A 22,862-nucleotide genomic window follows, 5' to 3' on the forward strand; every position below is an offset into this window, starting at 1 on the left:
AGTACTGCTCTTGAGGACAAAGTGTGAGAAGTGAGCAGAAGAAAAATAAGGGGGCAGGAGAAGAAGGAAAGTTGAGCAAGTAATGTGAATTTGTCAAGTGATTTTAATCCTCACTTCAAATTATGGAAGATGAAAATCTGCTGCAGCAAGAAGTGTTTGCTTTTATTAATATAATGCTTTACTTTTCTTGCCTGTAAAATGTTTTTCTGACTTACGATACAATCAGTTCTGTCATTTTCTAATCACTCCTACAACCTCTAGCTTGTACTTTTCTACAGTACTCATGGTTTCTGGTAGTAGGGATATTCTCTCCTGACTTCAATAACTTGGATGTTTTTCTCTCATTTTCTTCATGTCTCTCTTCTTTCTTTTGCTCTTTGTGTGTTGAAAAATTAGTGACTTCAGCTTATCTCTTCCTTCACTCTCCTAGAAAGCACTCCCCCTGCCCCGATCCCCTGGAACTCCCCTTTACTGTGTTGGATCCCATTTATTCATCCCTGGATTTTTTTACCTTGATCTGATACAATCATTTCTCCTTTCTGGTTAACTAGTTGCTGCCCCTTTCTACCAAGTGTTTTCTCTGCTTTAAAGCTGCAAGCAGAATGCACTGAACAGTGCTTGCACAGTTGGATTGAGAAACTGAAGAAAAGCAGGTGGGGGGAGCAGTAAGTAGGAAGAATCCCAGAGCACTGCTCCTGAGCACAGCAGTTCTGGCTGAGAGCAGTGTTGCTAAATGAGAGTGAAAATAAGTATCCTGAATTAGTCAAGTTGGGGTGCATGTGTGAAGGTAGGAATATATTTGTGATAGCAGAGGATGGGGAAATGAGAATGAAAATGAATCTTGAAGGAAATTGTTTAAGTTCCTAAAAATACCTTTGCCTCTCTTTCAAGGAAACTTGTGATAATGAATGGGTAGAGATCAGACTGTTTGAAAGCTAATGAAGTGAACAAAATCTGAAATTGCACACCCTTCTGGAGTACAAAGTTGACAAAAAGCCAACTGTCCTTTGTTTCTAATTATAAATGACCTAAATACACCCTTAGAGTTGAGAAAGGGGCCTGAATGGCATGACTGGAGTTGAGGATTTCTTAAGCAGAAAAATGCTAAACAGGTAGTTAGTGAGGTAAATTCGATGCAGGGTCCTAAGGTGTGTGTATGACCTCACATTAAGAATACAACATTTAAGAAAACCTCATTGGTTTTAATTATTTTTAATTAATCAGTGACAAACAGTTGACAGACAGTTTCCCTTTCTTTTCTGAAACTCAATATATATTTGACAAAAACAAGGTTTGCTTTTAGCATTTTAGGTAAGCTCTTTGGACTCTTTCTCTTGGACTTCCAGAAGTGTCTTTAGGTACTATGTTCAAAAGGTTTTCTAAGATGTGTGCTGGTTGCACCTCCCTTGCTCCTCACAGTCTTCTAATGCAACAGGGTGTTACATAATTTCTCTAGTTGCCTCCTTTTGGAGGAGTCTCAGTCCCAGAAATTAGGAGACACCCTATGGTGTCTACTAATATGTCTGCGAATATATCTGTCACTAAGTTGCTAATGAAAGCCAAGAGGTTTACAAAATTTACTTTTTTCTACTCTGTTCTGTTATTTGGATCAACTCTGTGAAGGAGCGCAGACCGTGTCGTCTTATCATGATGTAAGATTTTTCCAATCTGTGTCTCATCTCAGGTATGGAAGAGTTGCCCAAGATGTCCATTATGTAAAAACACCAGAGCTGTCAGCCTCTAAAGTTCACATTTGAGTTGTGAAGCCCTCCAAACCCTGATTTTTCAGATAGCTGAGCCATCCAACTTGTCTGGATTTTACTCAGCTTCAGTGAGGTGCCCTGTGAGGTGCACAGGGTACTGTGCTTCAAGTATTTATGAATTGCATATATTGATCCAGTTGTATGGTCATTTTCAACAAACAGGATGGCAAAACAATGGCTTAAGACAACCCTTTAGTAAAACCCTGAATATCAAACATGAGATTTGAGTGTCATAGTGCCTTGACAGTCCCTAGTTCTGCCAATCTTGTAATATGCTTGAGAATGTGGCTAGACACTTTTTATTCTCAAATTGATACTGAGGCTTCTAGTTTTTGCATTTGAAATTATCATATGTGTTTCTCTGAATTTTTGAAGTTCAGTGGAAGGAGTAAAATTGCTTTATTGAATCTTCATTCTATACTCTCAACCAAAGATAGGAATGGGGAGAAGGGAGCTGGTTTATCTGGTTTATTAAACAGTGCTCCCAATCTCTCAAAGTGTCAGTCACCCCCATCTATTCAGAGGATAGTGGAAGATGAGAGTTACTTACAACTCTGTGAGATTTAGCTCTCAGGTTCTTGAATTACTGTTCTCTTGCAGGTTTTTTCAAAGGAGGAGAAAAAAATTCTCCCCAACTGGTTCCTTTCTGTAATCTGTTGTTTGAATTGAACTCATGTTCTTTTTTCTAGAGGAGGGCATAGTTACTCTTTTATCCTAATGTGTGCGCTATTGATCTTTTCAATTTGGGTCTGATCCAGTATCCATTGAAGTCAATGAAAAGATTCCCATTGACTTCAGTGGGGGATGGAACAGGCCCTTCATGAGCTATTTAGTAATATTTTTTGCTATCTTCTGAAATTCTTGTACTGAAGCTTTCTCTGAAAAGGTGATGATTTATTTATGTTAATTGCTGACAATTCCTGTGATGTTTGTGGAATACAGATAATGGATAAATGGGGGGAAAAGTCCAAAAAATGCTTTGCAATACTTGTAACCAAGGACAGATAAGATGCTGAACTATATTAATTTAGCCATTACAGAAGAATGGCAATAAAAATATGGATTTAATAGTGATTCTGTCTGATGTTAATGCTTTTTATTCTTCCTGCAGCATTTCATTTAATAACTCAAGCCACTTGCACATTGTCATCCTCTATGTTGTGTGTATAAGCAAAGGGTCCAATTAGCATGACTATGAACCTGATGCCTTTCTAGTATATGTCAGTTTGGATCTCACTGTAGGAACATAGATGCAGGACCAAATATGGTGCACTACTGATAAACCCTCAACTGCACCTTCTCTCCTTCTGCCAACAGAAAAAGAAACTTAATCTTTTGCATTGCTGCCATATATGCTGTTGGTAGGGCACAATTTGTCTGACACTTTTCCTAATTGTCTCCAGCATGAGTTATAATCTCTTTTCCCTGCACTGTTTATTTCACCTTTCAGCCCTCAGAGATCCTACTTTAAGAAGTCTCCCGTGTATATGTGAGACATGTATATGCCTCTCCACTGGCTGGCTCTGTGTTCACAGGTGTTCAGCTCAAGCTTGGTTCTCTTCAATATCCTGTAGATCACTTTGGCATCAGAAATCTCAGCTATAACCAGAGTAATACTAGAAAAACAAGCATCATACTTGCAGCGAACATGCCAGTCTAGTTGGCAGAGTTGCTGAATATAGTGGACATCCTAGCACACAAGACTGCCATTTCCACCTGAATGTCAGTAGACCTAGTGCATATTACAGGACTTCCCTACTAGCCTTATTGGCATTACAGGCTGTAAAATTTGCCTGAAAGCGGACTACTGAATCCTGTGCAGTCCTGGCTTCAAGGCTAAGGGTGTTCTGAGGTAAAAGACATGAGGTATTTCTCCACTGGGGATATTTATTTTACCTCTAAGTGATTAGGTAAACTTAGTTTTATGCTTTGGGCTCTAACTTAGTTCTAGAGCTCTGACAGGTTGAGTAAGTATGTCAGGTAGAGCTGATAGCCATTCCTGTTATCCCCTAAGCTGTTTCTGATGTTGAAAAGGTTACTGGTTATCACTGCGTGTCCCCTGCCAATGAAGGGATGCAGTCATACCCTTTAGCCCTGTTCAGAGATTCCTCTCATATGCCATCTGAAAAGAATTCCATCAGATGTATTAGGGGCCCATTGTTCTGAGTGCTGCTCTCTATCAGCACTGGAGTATCACAAGGCTGGGAACTCCTGGCTAAGTCAGTATTTCTGTGTTTCTAATTATGACCAAAATTAATTTTCATGGATATCATCATCATCATCCTGTGTGGTTGAGAAACACCTTCTTGCATGTCTAGAAATAAGAGCTTGTGCTACCTAACAGCTTCACAGACAGCATTCACCACGAGTGATCATGGACTTACCAAGCAGGAAGTAATAGAGATTCCACTGTAATGGTTTTCTTCTCTTTCCTCTTTTCTCTTCTTCCTCATGCCCAGGAATCTTTCATCTCTCTGAATGAGTTGGTAATGTCAGGACCATCCCTTCAATAGAAGACTTAAAAAATTTCCAGGGGATTTTGTCCCAAAGGTTGTATGCTGTGCATAGTGAGACTACAAGATAAATCTTGTGAACACTTGGTGTTACCATGCTTTGATATCCCAGATAGAATTGCTCTTCCTGCTAGCAAAAGAATCCTAGAACTGGCCAAATATATTTCATTTCTTGCCATTATTTTTTTAGTTTTCCACTATGTGTGTGGAGAAAAGATACAGGACAAGGGTCCTTGGTCATTTCTGCAGTACAGAGAAAAATCTAAGCTTGATAAAGGTGCTTCTGAGGACAAGGGCCCTAAGAATTTAAATATATGATGCACCAAAAGCATATTCATCTGCCTCATTGCAGTTGGTGGCACACTGCCAAGCACTGTTTGCCAAGTACAGTTACTTCACTTGAGAGAAGCACCCTGTTTCTCTTGAGAGTTCTTGCGCCAAGGACTGCATATGGATTTTACATTAAACAGTTATTGAATGAAAGACAAACAGTGTTTGAACTGGGGACTCGAGCTCAGGCCTCTCTTTTTCTTTAGAGGGCTTCCTAGTTGCTGTATTAGGCACATGCTTCTACTTTTCTGTTTGCTTTGGACCACAAACTTCTGACATCCTTTCCACAAAATGGCATTCTGTTTGACAGACAGTGGAAAGCAGACCCTCACCTCCAGTTTCTTGTCCCAGACAACACACGTGGTAGTTCAATGTGCTTCTTTGAGTTTGCAAGTTGCCGACTCGCATCCTTTCAGGATTATGTGGCCCAGAATCCATACCAGCAACTCTAAATCCTTGATATTTGGGGAAAAAGGGGGATAGAGTGGTAACTACAGCCTCTGTATCCAAAGATCATAATTTTGAATTCAGAGGGCAATGTAAAGCCTGTCAGTAGACTCGGATGGAAGATTTATATGCATTAGTAATGGTCAACACTATACAGAATCTGCCACACAGAAGTTCATGTGCAGAACTGCATGCTCCTATGGAGAATAGAGGAAGGTCTTGATGGTTGTGTTCTTAGATTTTCATATCAAAATTCTGAAAAAATACTTCTGTAGGCAGCTCCTACAGACATGCTCAGACATGGAATGAACTTTTATGGGGTGGAGCTGGAAGCTGTGAAAGTAGACTGCATAACCTTCTTGCTCTTCTTCAAAACCTGTGTGCTTTATCTTTAGGAGACAATAGATCCATGATGAACAGCCAACACAGGCATAAACCCCTCCCCTTTTGCTTTGAAACCATTAAACTCTGCTGTTGAGATTGTTAATCAGTCATAAAACCAATAGATCTTCACCTCCTGGGTGTTTTAAAAGCAGCCTGTTGCACTTCCTGAGTTGTCTGTCAGTGACCTCTTGTAAATGAAAGCAGCTGATGATCTGTGTTATGGAACTGTTATTCTTGACTTGGGGAACCCCTGTAATAAACCTGTTCACAAGCATTAATTTTGCCAGAACTCCTGCTCTGTTTGGAGGTGGGAAAGGAAGCAAGCAATGTCTTCCAAGGAGGTTTGAATGCTTCCTGTATATCTTTCATTGATAATTTTTTTCCTGAATTTTTCTTATTTTCCTCTTATTCTAGCCTGATTTTCCATCACTAAAAAAGGTTGGTGATTTTCTTAGCACATACTAGCAAGGATAGTTTTGTTTGGCTTATCTCCTCCATGTGTCCACCAAGGACTTCACACCATGTGAACCTGAACTCCCAACGTAATGGCAAGATACTGGATCTGATCCAGTGTCCCTGCATGGGTGAGGGCACCGTTGCCTTGTTGAGTACCATGGACAGAGACACCTCCTTGCCAGCCCAGGAGGTATTGGTCTGCAGCAAAAGTGCTCAATTGGAGACTGTAGTTCTCTCATTGCCAAAGGGATTTGGTGTAGGCAGCCCCAGTGCAGGGGTTACCAGATCTAATTCCTGGTAGAACTGTCTCTCTGCTGTGTGCTGTCTTTCACATTTAAATAATCTAGCATCGTATATGGAGCTCTCAGGGCTCATCTTGCAGCTCTTTGTGCCTTACTGGGCAAATGGAGTATGGCAGCAGAGTTTGTCCAAAGTGCTCTTACACACCCAGAGTATCTATTCTTGTCTGGAACATGAATCCAGTCATCCTAGAACTTGGCAATCTCACACTTGAACCAAGCTTTTGCTCAAAGGTTCCCAAGTAAATACTCTTTCACTGAAGATATAAGTGAATACTGAGGACAACAGTACACTGGTTGGCAGTGTGTTAAAAGACATCATGTGTCTGTCACCTACAGTCTGTTTTAGAATCATAGAGTCATTAAGGTTGGAAATGGCCTCTGAGATTATCAAGTCCAGCCTTTGACCGAACACCACCATGTCAACTGAACTATAACACTAAGTGCCATGTTCAGTCATTTCTTGAATACTTACAGGGATGGTGACTCCACCATTTCCCTGGGCAGACCCTTCCAATGCTTTTCACTTTCAGTGAAGTAATTCTTCCTGTTTTCCAACCTGAACCTCCCCTTGAACAGCTTCAGGCCATTTCCTCTTGTCTTATCGCTGGTTGCCTGGGAGAAGAGGCTGACCCCCATCTGGCTACAACCTCCTTTCAGGTAGTTGTAGAGAGTAGGGAGTAGCTCCCTAGCTTCTTCAGAGTTGGTTCAAGTGCCTCCCTGGCACTCTGTTGAAAATCTGCCCTAGCTAGATCCAGAACTTTGCTTATTACATTGGCAGTCTGTTGTTTCCTTTATTTATAGCCACTGCTTGGGTGTTCTAAAGGTCAAGCCGTTTCCTCACAGAACATTTCCGAATGGGCAGTACAGGGCATCTCTCTGCATTACTGTTTGGGTGCTGTGACTTTCCCATTGAATATTAACTTTACTCTCTGAGTGTTCAAGTGACATCTCCTGCCTGTTTCAGAAGAGGGTCCAGTTTCTGAGATCTGCCAGGTGATGACATGAGGTAATCCATTGACCTTTATCAGGCATTCTGTGCAGAACGTAACTGCCAGTGCTCATTCCAGTTTTGGGAGAGCAGTACTATAATCACTATTTGATCTATGCAGCTGAAATTCCTAATTCTCATTGTTCAGGAAAGATGGTTGCCTGCAGGGAAGGGAAGGGAGGGGGCAAGGGGAATCATCAACACTGGCACATATGTGAAGAAGAAAAAATAGTCATTACTTACCCTATGATAACTGTGTTCCTTCCAATTACTGTTGTAATCAATATAGATCCTGTGGCCAAGCTTGTCTTGCTTTTCACAGTCCTCAGTAATACAGACTTTGAATTGTAAAGCTGCTGCTGATACAGGGTCATAGCTACCCTGACCTTTTTTCAGTACATGGGAATTCATGTGTATGATTCCAACAGACACACTATTAGAAATAAAATAATGATTGTCTTGCATGTATGCATATATATACACCTACAGTCCATATTGACTACAGTGTTTCAGAGAATCAACTACTGTGGAGTAAATAAATACCTGTTGTTTATTTTATGCTTCTATTTTACTGGAATATATATAATATATTGTCAGCGTATTACAAAATGGATCTTGTTGCCATGACAAATTGTTCTTTTTAAGTGGTGAATTTCCTGCACCTTCTAAAATAATTTTCTTGAAATACTTGCTGGTTTTATTATTGGTGCTTGCTTTAATTACCATTTAGAAATGAACAGAATGGGAGGTACAACAGATTATCATTACTTATATGTTCAGCAGTAAATTCATAGCTTGAAAACCAAATGTAACAAAATGCCCCACAGCTCTTTAACACTTTGCTTAATACAGTTGTAGAAAAACCTTAATTCATGTTTATACAGTCAGCTGTAGGGTTTTAAGGCTTCCGGGCGATGTGGTAGTTCACTAACATACCACCTATGTGGGCTTTGTTTATCCTTTCAAACATCATCTGAAGGGTCTAAAAACCCCACTTTTCATGAAAAAAAAGAGAGTAGTTGGAGGAGAAAGGTTTTTAAAAACATTCCAGTCCCTGCCTGGTCTTGGCATAATTTCCTGTCTGGGGTGGTTCAAAGTCACTTCTACTTCCATACTCAGTTAGAAGGAATTGGGTTAAGACAAAGAGAAAGCATATTTTAATTCACCCAAAATGTTCTGAACTATACTTTGTACCTTTTGAGAAAGACACCTTTTGTATTAAATACTCTGTTGTGGAAATCCAGTGTGATGTTCAGATAGAAATTTAGCCCTGGCACGGAGTGCTGCATCTGTGGACAACACTGGAACCTGCAGTCCATTTTACTAAAGCTCCTCTGTCTTTTACATGACACCAAATATGCCATTAATTCCAACCATTCTCCCAAAATGACTGAGAGTTGAGGCAAACTCTTAGTGTGAACCCTTCATATTCCTAATTTTATATCCCTGTACTTATACTAAGAGGTCATAGTCCTTAGCTGGGGATATCATTTGGGAATGCTGTAGTGTAACTGAGATCTATGACCTCTTAATAAGCATCAGGAGCAAGAGATCGGGATCATTCTACAACATGCCCTGGGGGTACTTTCCCTTCAAGAAGGCAAGCTGGAACTGTTCAACTTTTTTCTTTCTTTCAGTATTTTACCTTCAGGGGGAAATTGATCGATTTGGAGATGATTATTCCATAATCTCTGAATTTTTCTCTTCTACGCTGCAATGGGAACTCCTTGAAGTTTAAAGGGATGAATCTCTTGTGTGCACTGTGGAATGAACCCAAGGAGTTTATGGGGACAGCAGTCCTTTCTGCACAGTTAGTGTAGTTGTAGGCAAGTTTGGAAATAAAATATCAGGAGGATCTGTGGACAGAAAAGGGTAAATTTGTTATTAAATTTGGCTGACTAAGTGTGATCACTTCTCTCAGTGGATGCTTCATTTGGGATTTATTTTCTGGGGAGAAAAGTGGGATTTACCCAGAAATGTGGGTATATTAAAGACACGGTAGACATGAGAGTTGTCATTGAAGCAAACTAGAAAAGGTGAACTAGCAGCTGACTTCTAAAAAATTCAAACTTGTCAAAGAGTATTTGTTATGGATTTAATAACAGCATGAAATGCAGGGACTTCATCTGTGAAATTTTGGGTTAAATTTACTCTTAACAGTGATAACAAAATCAAGTTTTTATACATGTACAAGTAAAGTGATTTAATATTTTTGTCTGTAATATTTCTGAAGCACATAAAATGCCATAAATTATTTTGCCTTGTAAAAACAAGGAAAGTATGTTTTCAGGACAGGGAACGAACTGAAGCACCTCAAAATGTCTTTTGAAATAGAGTTCTGTGTAAGATAATGCCATGGATTGGTGTTTATAATCTGATATATATAATATATGGAAATTACTTTTAAATTTCATAAAAATACCTGTCACTGGTTTATTACCTCCCTCACTGTGACCAGAACTGGTGTGTCTCGTTTGTTTTACTGCTGGATCCCAGCAGGAAGTGCAGTCTAATGACTGAAGGAAGGTTGGGTGACTCATGCGGGGGAGGCTGGAGAAGGGTCAAGTTTTTCAAGTACTTTGCAAGCCTTCTACCAGCTGAAAAAGCAAAGCATGGGGAAATGAAATGGCAGTTGCTCATTCACCTTTCTCTGACAAATGCAGGCTTCAGCATGAATGCATAACACATCAGTTTTACTGTTAACACATTAATTAACATCAGTAATTTTTCACGTGTATGTGTTTATTTCTTCTTGTTGTTATCTGACTTCAGTTTGTGGCCAGGAGTCATTCTTGGAGTTTTGCAAAACACTGAGTATGTTCGATCTTTCCTGTAAATTCAGTTTCTAAGCAACACGTCTTTGTCCTGAACTATTTTAATATGTCAATAACCATAGGTTTATGCATGATTCTAATTACTCTTCTAAACTGCCTTTGAAATACTTAAAATAGGTTTAATATTTGCTTTTTCTGTCATGTTATGATTAGAATATTGTGTATTGCAGGACAATCTTTTCTTCACTAGGCATCTGTGTATAGCCTGCTGGAGAATGTTCTTCAATTTTTGTCCATAGGTTGTTGTCTATAATCCTTGCTTCACTAAAACCAGTGGAAAAGTCATTATTATGTTCATTGAGGGCAGGATTTCTACTAGTGAGTTCAAATTCTCATTCTATTGCTTTCAGGAATCTTCTCCTTGGCGCCCTGATCTCTGCCTTTCCATCACTCTGTCATTTAAAAACAGTCAGCACTTAACTAATTTATTTCCAAATAACACATCCCAAACAAGTGATAGGCGGTGGTATTAACCGTATAGTTGCAAACAGTTTCCCATGGCAGGTAAGTTTGAAAGTAGAAAAGCTGACATGATACTAGGTTCTCCGAAAAGCAAGGGCTGAGAAAATGGAATAATGCAGTTTATCTTATGAAAATTACATTCTGCCTCTTTTGTGACACTCTCCACCCGCCACTGTCATTGATTTTTATCTTGTCATTTAGTGTACTTGCTACTACTTTTCTGTCTTTGTTATCTTTATACTTTCCATTCTCTTACTGAGGGTTTCTGGAGTTCTACTTTTATTTCTGTTGCCTTTTTCACTATCAGCAGGTCAGGTATCCCTGCAGCTCTCCATTTGGCTGAGAAGGGTGGAGATGATTTTCTGTAGTGCTGCAATATCCCACTGCTTCTCTCTTTCTTGTCTGTTCTCCCTCCTTTTGCACTCCACTTTTCTACTGTTTGTTCATTCTTTGCCTCTCCGATCTCCAGAGTAGTGCTGCTATTCCTATTGGGTACTTCAGCAAGAATAGCAGAGTGAAACTCACTCAAAATACTTGATTTCATTCTACATTCTCTGTTGGACTCGATGGTGCTTTTTATAGGAACCAAGAACATAGCTGCAATTTCAGGTCTACGGCCCATCTTGTTATTTGCACAGTCAACCATTGCAACAGTCTCATCCTTGATTTGATCACTTTTAGATTATTTTTATAAATGCTCCAGCTTTTGTATAATGTTTCTTTAGGAATATACCATAGTGGATACCGCTGAATGTATCACAAGTTCCCAAATCGTAGGAGCATTTACCCCTCATAGGGTGGGACGAAAGAGTGTTTGGAATTCCACAGAGCATATGTTTTTTTGTTAATGCAGGCATGGCTGACCCTGACATATTGTTGAGGGTGACTTTGTGTGTGCCGACTTGGTTTCATGAGAGGCATGTAGCCTTTTCCGTTGCATTTCAGTTATTGGACAGTGCCTGAAGTGCTTCAAAACTACTTGTGCAGTTCTCCTCTATGGGCATGGAAAGAGGCCCAATACAAATTAAAGGCTAAATTCTACCTTTTGCAAAATTCATCAGCTTGGATATGAAGTCAAAGAGCATCTCTGTATGCTGTGAGTCCCACACATTTTTTCATACTATGTTTTTGAAACTGTGCCTCAGTCAGTGGATCTGTGAAGGTGATGAACGGGGCTAGCAGATGTAACTGATTAATATGTGTTCACTGTGTTGGAATAGTTCTTTGCATGGGGGGAAACCTTATATTTTATATCCCTGTAAGGATTGCACAAGGGCTTTCATCGTCTATGCTCCAAATCTTTTTTGCAACTATCTGTCTACAATACCATTAAATGTAGCCAGCTTTGCAGAAAACAGCAGCTAAGACTCATGAGACATAGTAGGGGGAGACAGGAAACTGTCCAAGAGTAATGTGGCAAACCTCCTGCTCTTGTGAAAAATGCCACAGGATCTTAGCTGTCCACAAAAAGCAGCGTAACTTTTAAGATGCAAGTAGGTGGATTATTCCACACGTGCATTGTCAAAAACTGGCTGATGCATTGTTTTTCACGTGAGTAGTACTCATGGAACTTCCATGTTTCAGAATGGTATGACTCTTCCTTGTCACTCCTTCGTTTCAGAAGTAACTGACAGCACAAGCTCTTTTACCATACACAGAGGGAGGCTGGCCATGATAACCCAGCCATAGCTGGAGAAACTGTTCTGTGTGCAAGGGCTGTCAGTCCCACACGTTCTGAGTCATGGGTTTGAGGAAGCAGCTCAGAGTAGCGTTTAACCCTAAAGTCGTATTCTGGCCCTCCCTTGTCTCCTTACCTCTGCTCTCTGGGAGCTCTAGCACAATATTTTGACTTGTGAGCCCAGAGGGTTGACTGTGTGGCAGACGCTTAAGGTAATTATGGGCTTACTTTTACATTTTGCTGTCAAATTACGTAATTTTCGATAGAGGGCATAATGTATGCTTTCTAAAACATACTCATCGAGGCTTGGGATTCTGCTTCTTATTACGTAGCTTAAAAATCAGACCACGTGTTATAGCAGACCCCAGTACAATTGCCATAAAATGCGTGTAGGATTCCACCCTTTCCTTCCATAACGTTCTAGGATGTATAAGTACAGGATGCTCTGTGGAAGAAAAGTTTGGATTTGAAATCTTTTACTGTAATACATTGTATGTGTTTACCAAACTGTGGAAGCTATTAGGGGTACAGGAAATGCTGTGTATTTAAGCAGTCAATATGCTCTTAGTGAATTGAGACATGGAATAATCATTCTTCCATCAGCCAAGTGTAGTAAATGTGGTTTGCAATCCAAATGTTATTTGCATAGTTTATAGGCTTGCCAGCTATTGTCTTAATGAAGTATATAGTTTTATCAGGACTATATGCCAACTTGTGAGGAGGGGGAATGGGAAGAGCAGAGAACAACATCTTTTAGAAACAAATGAAAAAGAAAATTTTTTTATTTTGCTATTGACTAAAAATAACTATAATTTTCATTACAGTTGCATTTGGTGACACTGGAAGTGAAGAAATTGTAGTTTGAATGTAAAAATGGTTTTTAACATTTCTTCTGCTCCCATGGAAGTGTCTTTTTTTGGATGGAAGAGACCCATTTTTAAGCAAGCATCTTTTTCTATAAAAAGATGTTGCAACTTTTGTCTGGCTCTAAGTTGCTCATTATAGTATCCTCTTTTTCCTTCTTTCTTATACATTGCTTAAAATGCTAGATAAAAGATCTTCTTTCTTACTGCTTCTCAATGAGCAGTTAAACCAGATTGAAAGAAGAGTCATTGCATGTTAATTAGATTGCTTATTAGCTTTAGGGACATGGTTCCAATATAGATCTCTGTGGTTGTTTTTTGTATAATACATTTTCTCGTAAAGGTGTTGTATGTTAAAATTCCAGTATAGTTATACTGGAATTATGTAGTATGTTTCAATTAAAAGTATGCTTTGCAATTAGCATTTTTGGTTGCATTTCATCTGTGAGAAACATGGACAGTCTTTTGTTTCCCTCAGGAAACTGTCCATCATCTCCAAAGTGTCTATATTTGTACATGGATAGGTAACCTACACTTGTGAAATGCTTCTAAAATAGCATGTGTAATGTTATATCATTGTGTAAGTAAAGACTGTAGCATTCCTCTTTTTGCAGAATTTATGGGCTTAATCTGGCATACCATATTTTAAGAAACTCTTAGCCTGTCTGAGGAAAATGCCTGAAGGATTTCATACTTCTCCCCCTCTTTCTGTTGTTTCATTTTTTGATTGGGTTTTGTTTGGTTTTTTTTTAACACAGACCTGGCTTAGATTTGTGTAGTTCATTTGAAGTTCATGTAGCTCATGTATTAATTGTTCAAAGACAGATAGCTCTATAAAGTTACTTTACCTTAAAATTTGCAACTACAAAACTGATCACATAAAATGAGTCCTCTTATGTTCTGTGGCATGATCCTTCTGTATCTTGCACTGTTTTCTATGAGCTAGAGCAGGAAGAAGGAAAGAATGAAATTCCTATTTCCAATATGAAGCATACTTGGTGACTTGTTTCCTCCCTCATATTTAAAATTAGACCCATTCTCTAAGCCTGCTTTCTTAGCATTACCAGAACTACCACTGTTTTCTCTAGGGTGAGGAAGCATAAAGAAATTATTCCCAGACTGAAAGCCAGTAAACTTTAGGCTAGAATTTGCCTTTACAGGTAAAGGTAAGTAATTTCACAGAATATTTACCTTCTTCACATTGCCTCATTATTCAAGGCTGTGTCTTTCTAACTTCTTGTCTTCACCTTCCAGTTTTCATTCATTTTTAAAAATCTTTAACCTTTCTTCCTTTCTGTATTATATTTGCTGAGAATAGAGAAGACACTTGTACTGATAGAAAGGGAAATGATGTGTGTTTGGTCTAGTGGGATTTTTTTATAATAATTTATGAGTAGTAGAAACCCGATCATCAATGACTATTGTTTCTCATTTTCAGGGCTTTTGTATTATAATTATTTGGTTTTTTAGTAGATTCTTAAGTGAAAGAAGAGACAGGGTTATTCAATACAGACTTGAGGAAGAAAGCGAGGAAATGTTTCTACTTGATTGTCGACAAGAAGATTAATACCAGCCGTTGCTCCCTCATGAAGAAAATATGTTTGAAGTCCACTCATCTCTTCCATTGTTAAGCCATGAGCAGATTTTAAGCTATTTAAAATTACTGATCCTGAAAACCCAACCTACACACAAGAGGTTCAGAGCTTCGGAGAGTGTATAGTTGAATCTAGAGGGGACCAGGTGAGGATAGATGAGTTAGACAAGTTACTGTTACTTTTCATTAGTAATTACTTACAGTCAGAATCCTCTGCTTTGTGCAGATAATTAGTAATGTCAATGTTTTCATCCAGAGAAAGGCATAAAGTGATACAGCTTCTTTTTTTTTTTTAATAATTTTGAACTTCCATTTTGCAGTGGTTGGTGAAGAATTACTGAGACTGTGTCTCAAATGCTGCCTATCTGGGCTTTAGTTCCCAATGTACATTTTTGCCTTAAACCTTTGATGTATTTATCCTCACAGTGTCTCAGAAAGGTTAGGAAGATCTAAGGATGCTTAAAAATTAAATAAAAAATGAACTTAATTCCTTAAGGTGAAATACACATGAGGTTGTGATCCTGAAACATTTTATTTGCCTAAAACACCTTCCTGGCATGCTTACTGGTGTCTTGTCTTGTCTGGTGCCCAGAAGTACCACTGTTTTCTCTAATCTGAGGAATCATAAAGAAATTATTTCCAGACTGAAAAGCAGTAAACTTCAGACAAGAATTTAACTTTACTGGCACAGGTAAGTAATTTCACTGAGTATTAGCATTCTCTACATTGCTTTATTCTTTTGACAATCTAATGCTTTACACCACGTCTTCCAGGCCATCAGCGAAGGAAACTTTTGCATATGAAGTGAAATGGTATACTAGGGAATTATTATTCAGGAATGCTCCACTTCCAACTTTGGGGCATTAAGATGCACAGATTATTTTAAAAGAAAAAGTAACACACAGAAAAGACATAGTGATAACTCTGCCTTGCGTATTCAGATTGTTTTTAAATAGCATCATGCGGTTAAAGTGCAGGAAACTGCAGCTGGAGATCCTCTGTTAGAGCTGTGAGGAATGAAGGATGTGAAGTGGAGGTTCTTTGTTTAGTGGTGTTGCGTTTCTCACTGTTCTTTGCCCTTTTCCCCTTAGCTTAGGGGGGAAAGAGGAATATATGGCACTCCAGGATGAAATTACTGGTACATCGCAGACCTTTTAATTTAATTAGAATTATAAGCTAGGCTTTTCCTTATACTATGCCAATTAATATTAATACAGAGAAACAAATCAATGGTGCATGCACATACTACCAGTCATTCCCCCAACAGATTTCCATATGGCTGTAAAACTAAACTGGTTTCCATGTTGTCCTTTTCCCATGATGGTTTACATCATTGTATTTAGGATAGAAAATGAATTCTTGTGACTCTGAATTTAAACTTTGTGGAACTTGTCTGAGAAGTAAGATCTGGAGGTATAAAATTTGCACCAACGGTCTTTGCTACAAGTTGATTTGCACTACTGGGTCCTATCCATCAAAGCTTCCATTTTAGAAAACATTTTATGTGAATCTGTCTTTATGAAAAGTATAGCAAGCTCTTATACAAATGCCTACTGTTTATAGAATTGTATTCAGAAGTGTGTCTCTTATTTGAGCTGTCAAATACTTATCTCTGCAACTCCAAAGTAAAGGATGAGGCTTTAAAGATTAGAGGGTGACATCTGTTAACTCTGGCTGTTTTGCATATCTATATACCATGTAAATTTGTTCAAATGATTTGAAAGTAGGTATGCATAAAAGTATAACCAACATTTAGTTTACTGACCATAATGTGCTACTCATTGAGACAACATTATGACTTAGAAATAGATCTCCAGTCTAAGTAATTTTGCAGATGTGTAAAATGCCTTCTCTGGAAGAAACAAAAGGCAAATCGTATTAAGTAAGGTGAAGTGAATAACATGATTGCTAAAATCTTTAATTGCTGAATAAATGTCGTAATAGCTGAAAGGATGCAGAGGTGCCTGAGATCCATGTCTCTTTGCAGTGAAAGCTAACAAAATGGTCCTCTGTTCTTCCACCCTCATCACTGCTCTAGTTCAATCTATGAAACTTGTAAGATTTTAATATTGACATAAATAAATGTGACCAGACAAAACAGTAAACATGATTGTGTCTCTTTGGTTTTAAGTGATGCTGAAAGCAGAACTAGCATCCAAAATGAGGGAATAGAACTCTGGATTTCAATTTAGTCACTTCAACATGCACAAAGATTAACCTTTTCTCTAGAAGCAGCAGTTAGGTATTACTGTGGCAGCCTTCTTCAGCCTTTTATTTGCTCTTACTTATTGGTGTTTGATAGAGCAAGTGAAGAAGTAAATACCTGATGAAAGGGCCTTGTGCTTAGTGTAATAATCAGATTAATTTGGGAACCTGAGCTATATCTGTTCAGAAACTTAGTTCATAACATGCATGTTCAGTGAAGCACAGGAAGGCTAAGCACAAACAAATAATGGACGTTCAGGCCCCTGTATTGCTGAAGTTACCCAGAATTTTGCATTATGGTTTGGGTATCAAAAGGGAAGAGGGTGATTAAGAAGAAAAGCTTATTGCATACAATGGAGTAGAATGGATCTCAGTGCAGAGATTCTTGCAGTAGTGGGCAGTAATTGTGTTATGTCTGTATTATATAGTATAATGCCATGCAGATAGTTTAGCTCTCTAAGAAAGAGAGTTGTATTCACTTTCAAGTAAACAACATCTCTTTCTCAGGATGCTGCTTCAGTTCCGTGGCCGGCAAGATCCCCAGTAACTTGGGTATTTTGTGTTTGCTTTAATGCACACTGTGGCTATGTGAAGTCTGTGTATTTGATTTGCAAAGGACAGAAATGTACTGGTTTCTGCTTAACTTGGTTGTTGATGTTGTACGTTGTCTCCATAGTGTGATGGTCCTTTCTTAGAGTCAGCTCTTTGAAATACAAATTTCTGTAGGAAACAGAAGTTTCACATCTGTGTCCTCTGAACTTAGCTGATGCCTGAATCCAGGTGACAGCAGCTTTCAGTCACTGAAGGCAGAGGTGCAGTTTATTTCAAATGCATTGCTCATCCTGCTGAACCTGTCTGTTCACTACTGGCCTGCTGCAAGTTACAGGAGTGTAAGGGTGCTTTTCTGAACAAGGGAACAGATTTCTGTCTGGTAGCAGTACTTCTGTGTGTCACACCCTCATTACAGTGTGTTTCATTTTATATTCCATTTTTTCTTGTTAATTTGATCCTGTCAGTAGTTAAAACCAGGTAATTTGATCCAGAAATTGTATGAATCATCTATGGAGAATTGAAGCGAACAGAAATTTAACATGAGAGAGAGACCTGTCTTGCACCTGTTTTTCTGCACCAGTATACAGTGACCCTAGAGAGGTTAAACAAGGAATTTTCTTTTGAAAGAGAAGGCAGAAATTCTGCATGATATTAAGGCAAAAAGAGCCTCGGGGAGGATCTTTCAATCACTGTGAGCTGAGAAAAGGCTCCAGAGCACCACAGTCCACTTTTAGTGTCATGTTGAAGAATGGAGACACAGTTCAAGGGTGTGCTATTAGTATCACCAACCCAAACTTCAAGTGTACGTGTGATGGAAAGGACCCTGCTGTAGACAGCAGTTCATCTGCTGAGTGGTAGTAACATAAGAATACTAACAGGTCTTTCCTTGAGATCTTGTTAAAGATAAAGCTCAAAAATTCCTCAGGAAATTCAAGTCATTGATTTATTTTCATTACTTTTGAGCTGGAGCACACTGACTATTTTTTAAATATAAAAAATGAAAACAAAAGAGAACAACCAAGGGAAGTATAGGCACTGCTGCCATCTTTATTATTATCCTGTGCCTCACTCAGGTGATGTTCACAGTTACCTGGACTACTATCAGACTCATGCCTCAAGGACATCTACAGTGCTCATGAGACATGGCTTTATAGAGCAGACTCACACAGCACTCTGCTTCAGAAATGAAGTGATTGCTGGTCAGGAGAAGTGAAAAGGGAGCATTACAATTATTCCCACTGTAAATGTGATCTGGACCAACAAGCTGTAACCTGCACTGACAAGAAAATTAGCCTTGCAACTGTATTTTAAGGGGGAAAAGCATTTTTGGGTAAGATGTGAGGGAGTTTCCCTTTGGAGGTGTGGGAGATGGCCATGTTATAAGTGATAGGGTGAAGCTCTGGAATGGAAAACCATAGAATGGTTCTAGTTAACAACTTTTTTGAAGCATCCATATGTCATTCATCAAACTTGCCTTTTGTCTATCTGAAAGCAGAATAAACAAAGGAGATGGTCTCCTACATAGTTCTTCTCAGTGAAGTAGATAATCTTGGTTCACTGAGCAGAATATAAAAACAAGTCATTCTCGATGGAGATGCCTGATTTTGAACATCTGAGGAGAGCATGCCCCTCCCCCTCTAAGCGACAGTCTGAGTGTGACACCCGCAGCGTCCGTGACCAAAGAGGCTGAGAAAAATGTTTTAAGGGAGGAAGTCTTGATGGCACATCAAGGTGTAGGTGTTTATAGACTGTCCTGACAAAAAGCCCTGTGTGAGAACAAATACATGAGCTTGTAAAGCTCTGTTTACCATGGTTCATAAAAATGGGAGCAGTAATTAGGATCAGTATGCAGTTGCTATTTAAATTCTCCACAATTATTCCCTACCTCAACTATAGCTTTCTTCCCCATTTTCTTTCCTCCTCCAGCACACTTCAGCCAAAACACAACCCACACCAAATTGGCCCCGCAGCATCAAATCTTACAGATCTAAACTGTGCTGAAATAAGGGAAACTGAATTCATGCAGCTGGAGATTTTATACAGGACACCTGCCAGCTTTTCAGGAGCTAACCTGAGGAGTGTTCTTTGAGTAAAGCACCTCAGGAAACCTGTCCTCTGTCATGTGTAGGTTCCAGGTTAAGTAAGATTAGTGGATAAGAGCAGCACCGTTAAGGATGGCTGAAAGGAGTCTGAGGGTCAAAGTGGGTGACAAAACAGAGCAGTGATGCTCCTGTTTGAAACCATGTTCATTAATGGCATTTCTGCCTCTTTCATCAGCTGAAGTTTTGAAGTGCTCTAAAGATGAAATTACGTAGGAGAATATAACAGTAATCTATACTTCAGTCTATAGATCTAACCATGAGAGCCTCTGACATAACACAAAAAGGTTGTTTGGCCATTGTTTTTATCTGGATGGCCCAAAATACAGAAACTCAGGAGGACCACAGCACAACACCACAGAATTCAGGCATGTTTGCCCCTCTGGAAAGAGCCCTTGTGGTCTTTCTATGCCTCTGGGAACTAACCATGATTCACTGCCAGTACACTGGATGGCTCATCTTCACCTAGATCTTGGTCCTGGGAAAAAATACGTAGGTCATTCAGTGTCATTGACAGAAATCAGACAAATGCAATTCTGCCAGCCATTTCTTCGTATACGCAGTCACCAGGAAGGATGATGTCAGGAAACTATGTGGCACCCCACAAGAAAGCACTCTTGGGTGTGCAAGCAGTAGTCATCTTGGGGGTAAAACAATACGTGGAGTCACTGCATGACTCCATACATTATTTCCTTTGTGCCCATGGGACCACAGATGAGTCAGCAACAGTTCATGGTTTGCAGTAACAAAAGTAGCTGACAATTGTAACAAAATCAGTATGGATGCTTGGTTCTCATCCAGGGCCAGCGGGAGGTTCTCAACCAACAAAGCCAATGCAGTCTAGTCTATCAGGACATCTGTTGCTTATGAGGGGAGTATTGTAAACAAAGAACAGTCCTTTCTTCTTGTTTTATCTGCTCATTAACAATGTGATGCCTTGTGAACCATAAACATACAGCTTGTGTTAGTTACTGGCTTTGGTGCTGATTATAGTGTTGTGAGATAGGAAGTCGCCTTTTTTCAGATATTTGCAGTATTGTTGCAGGCCAGGCGTGGACCTGCATCACTGAGGTGACCAACTCTATTTAGGGTATGATACCACTGATGGCTGGTTTTCAAACTCCATAATTTAGGACTCTCTCCCTCACACTGAAAGCTGTAAAACTTGTCCTGAAAGACAAAAACCCACAACTGTACTATGCCAGAGGGAGACCACAAGAGAGACTGAGGCTGACACCAAAATGTCCTTTCAGGAGCAGGATATTTTTAAAATAAAAATTCGAAAAGATCATGGGAAGCAGATGATGTCGTAATGCAGAGGAAAGGTCTCTCCCACCTGGTGGAATAAATCTGTTCCTGAACTCCTTATCATGTGATTGATTTAACCCTTTGGGTGTGGGGAAACACTACCACCAGGCACTCGGGGAGAGAGGAGAGCTTCCCTCCCACGGTTACGCCAGTCTTTCTAAGGAGATGACCTCGTAAGTCAAGTTGTGCATCAAAGAAAAGGACTAAATCCTGATTGGTTCTGCCAGTTAAGTCCCTGAGTCATAGAAAAAAATGGAGGGTCAAACAAGAATAAGTCACTTTTCAAGCCTCATCGTGATTCTTATGCCCAGGCAGGAGAGAAGATTGTACGTTTTTCACTATCCCCCTTTCTCCTCCAGATGGATTCAGCTAGTTGAGAAGAATAAGCATGGTCTTAGAGAGGGATTTTATCATTAGGCATTTATAGGAGGTAGGACCAAATCTCTTAGAGTTTCATTGTGATGTCGGATCTGCCTCTTCATCAAATTTCATTAAAAAGTCCTATTTCTGTTGCCTTGTTCCCTTTTACTTGGTGTTTGCTACTTGGGTTTTGCTGGTATTTACATAATAACTTGAAACGGAACAGCACCATAATCTTTAGATGGTTAAATGTTCAGTGTTTGTGTATGAGTCCCTTTGACCCCTGTAAGACTTCTGCTCATCCAAGAGTACGGAGTACAGCCTTGTCTCTGGCAGCTCTCAGGCAGTAGTTAGGATTTGTTCTAATTAATGGAGTCTCTAGTAGGAATTATTCTGCATTTCCCAAATAAGTAACCAATGAGTTCTTCTGTTAGTTCATTGTTCTGCTTTAATAGGGCTTTCAAACATTTCCTCTAGGCTTTCAGAGGAGAAGTTTTTTCAAGTACATTATTCGGTATTTTACGCTGTGCTCATCATTGCATTCTTACTAATCAAAGCACCTTTTTGGTTATTGTGTATACTCATAAACTACAGACAGCATGCATTACATAGATTTGGCTGCTTTTCCATAGCCACTCTGAAAATTGTAAGCAAAATTGCTTTTCATTTTGCCTGACAGCCAGTTTTAATTTTATCCATCATTTTATCAGATTATATAACATTTCTGTTGTCTGCATCTGTCTTCTGACTGCTTTATTTTCTCTTCCTTTTTTCTCCCCATTATGTTTATGCTGAAAATATGAAAACAACAATAAAGAAGATACCAATAATAGCTTCTTGCAGTAAAAAGGGCTTATTAAAAGGATATTTTCTGCCTGGGTGAAAAAATTCCTTGAAAATATCATAAATACTTTATAACACACAGAGCTACACTTTTATTGTCTTCAGAACTTGATGGTCTAGAAAAGCCATTAAAAATAAAAACCAAACCAAACAAAAATGTCAGATTTTAAAAAAATAATTAGCTGAGTTTATTTCACAGTCTAGTTAGGCAGATTACAGATGAAATATCAAAAAAGGATTAAGTAACCATAAAACATGTGAGAGGTTTTTAAATCAGTCTGATGACAAAGCAGATACACTTTCATTTTGTAGAAAAATTACTGATACTGTAACATCCAATGGGCTTGGTTTTATTACATGTTTACAGGGCTCTTCATTGTGGTCCCAGCAATATGAAGAGCTCTGCAAACATGCAATAAAAACTGAGCAGATTTGATGTTAGCACTATTCATTGGTGTCCCTTGTAGCAGGGAACTTCTATTTAAATAACCACTGAAGGTGCATGGTGTGCTCCCTAACCTTGGATTCTAATGATAAGGAACAGAAGGAGGATCTTTCTAGTGAAGTTTTTAGATCATGTTTTGTTTTCTTTTCTATAAGTACATAAAGTCTTTTATTTAAGATATCCAAGATTTGCTGGTAAGGATGATTCATAACTGAAGTCCAGTTTTCCTTTGGGATAAGGCACCACTGTTTGTTTTTTGTTTTTCTAGCATAGCAACTGAATTTCATCATTCATTTTGTCATTTAGCAATAGAAGACAACTTCACTGAAGAAGCTCACAGTACAAGTAAAATTGGAAGTAAATGGAAGCCATATGTTACTATAATTTCTGAGGTTAAGAAAAAGCTGTAGTTAGGGCTATATGGTTTTTAACTGAG

The 22,862-nt window shown here is 39.0% G+C and overlaps 1 protein-coding gene across 7 annotated transcripts in view; it reads left to right on the forward strand.

Moving 5' to 3' along the window:
* The window catches only part of ZNF521 (zinc finger protein 521), a 230,684-nt gene that overhangs the window by 25,432 nt on the left and 182,390 nt on the right, over nucleotides 1-22,862 (forward strand). The gene's annotated exons all lie outside the window — the stretch shown is intronic.

Source organism: Chiroxiphia lanceolata, chromosome 1 (assembly GCF_009829145.1).
Source record: "Chiroxiphia lanceolata isolate bChiLan1 chromosome 1, bChiLan1.pri, whole genome shotgun sequence".
NCBI classification, from domain to species: domain Eukaryota; kingdom Metazoa; phylum Chordata; class Aves; order Passeriformes; family Pipridae; genus Chiroxiphia; species Chiroxiphia lanceolata.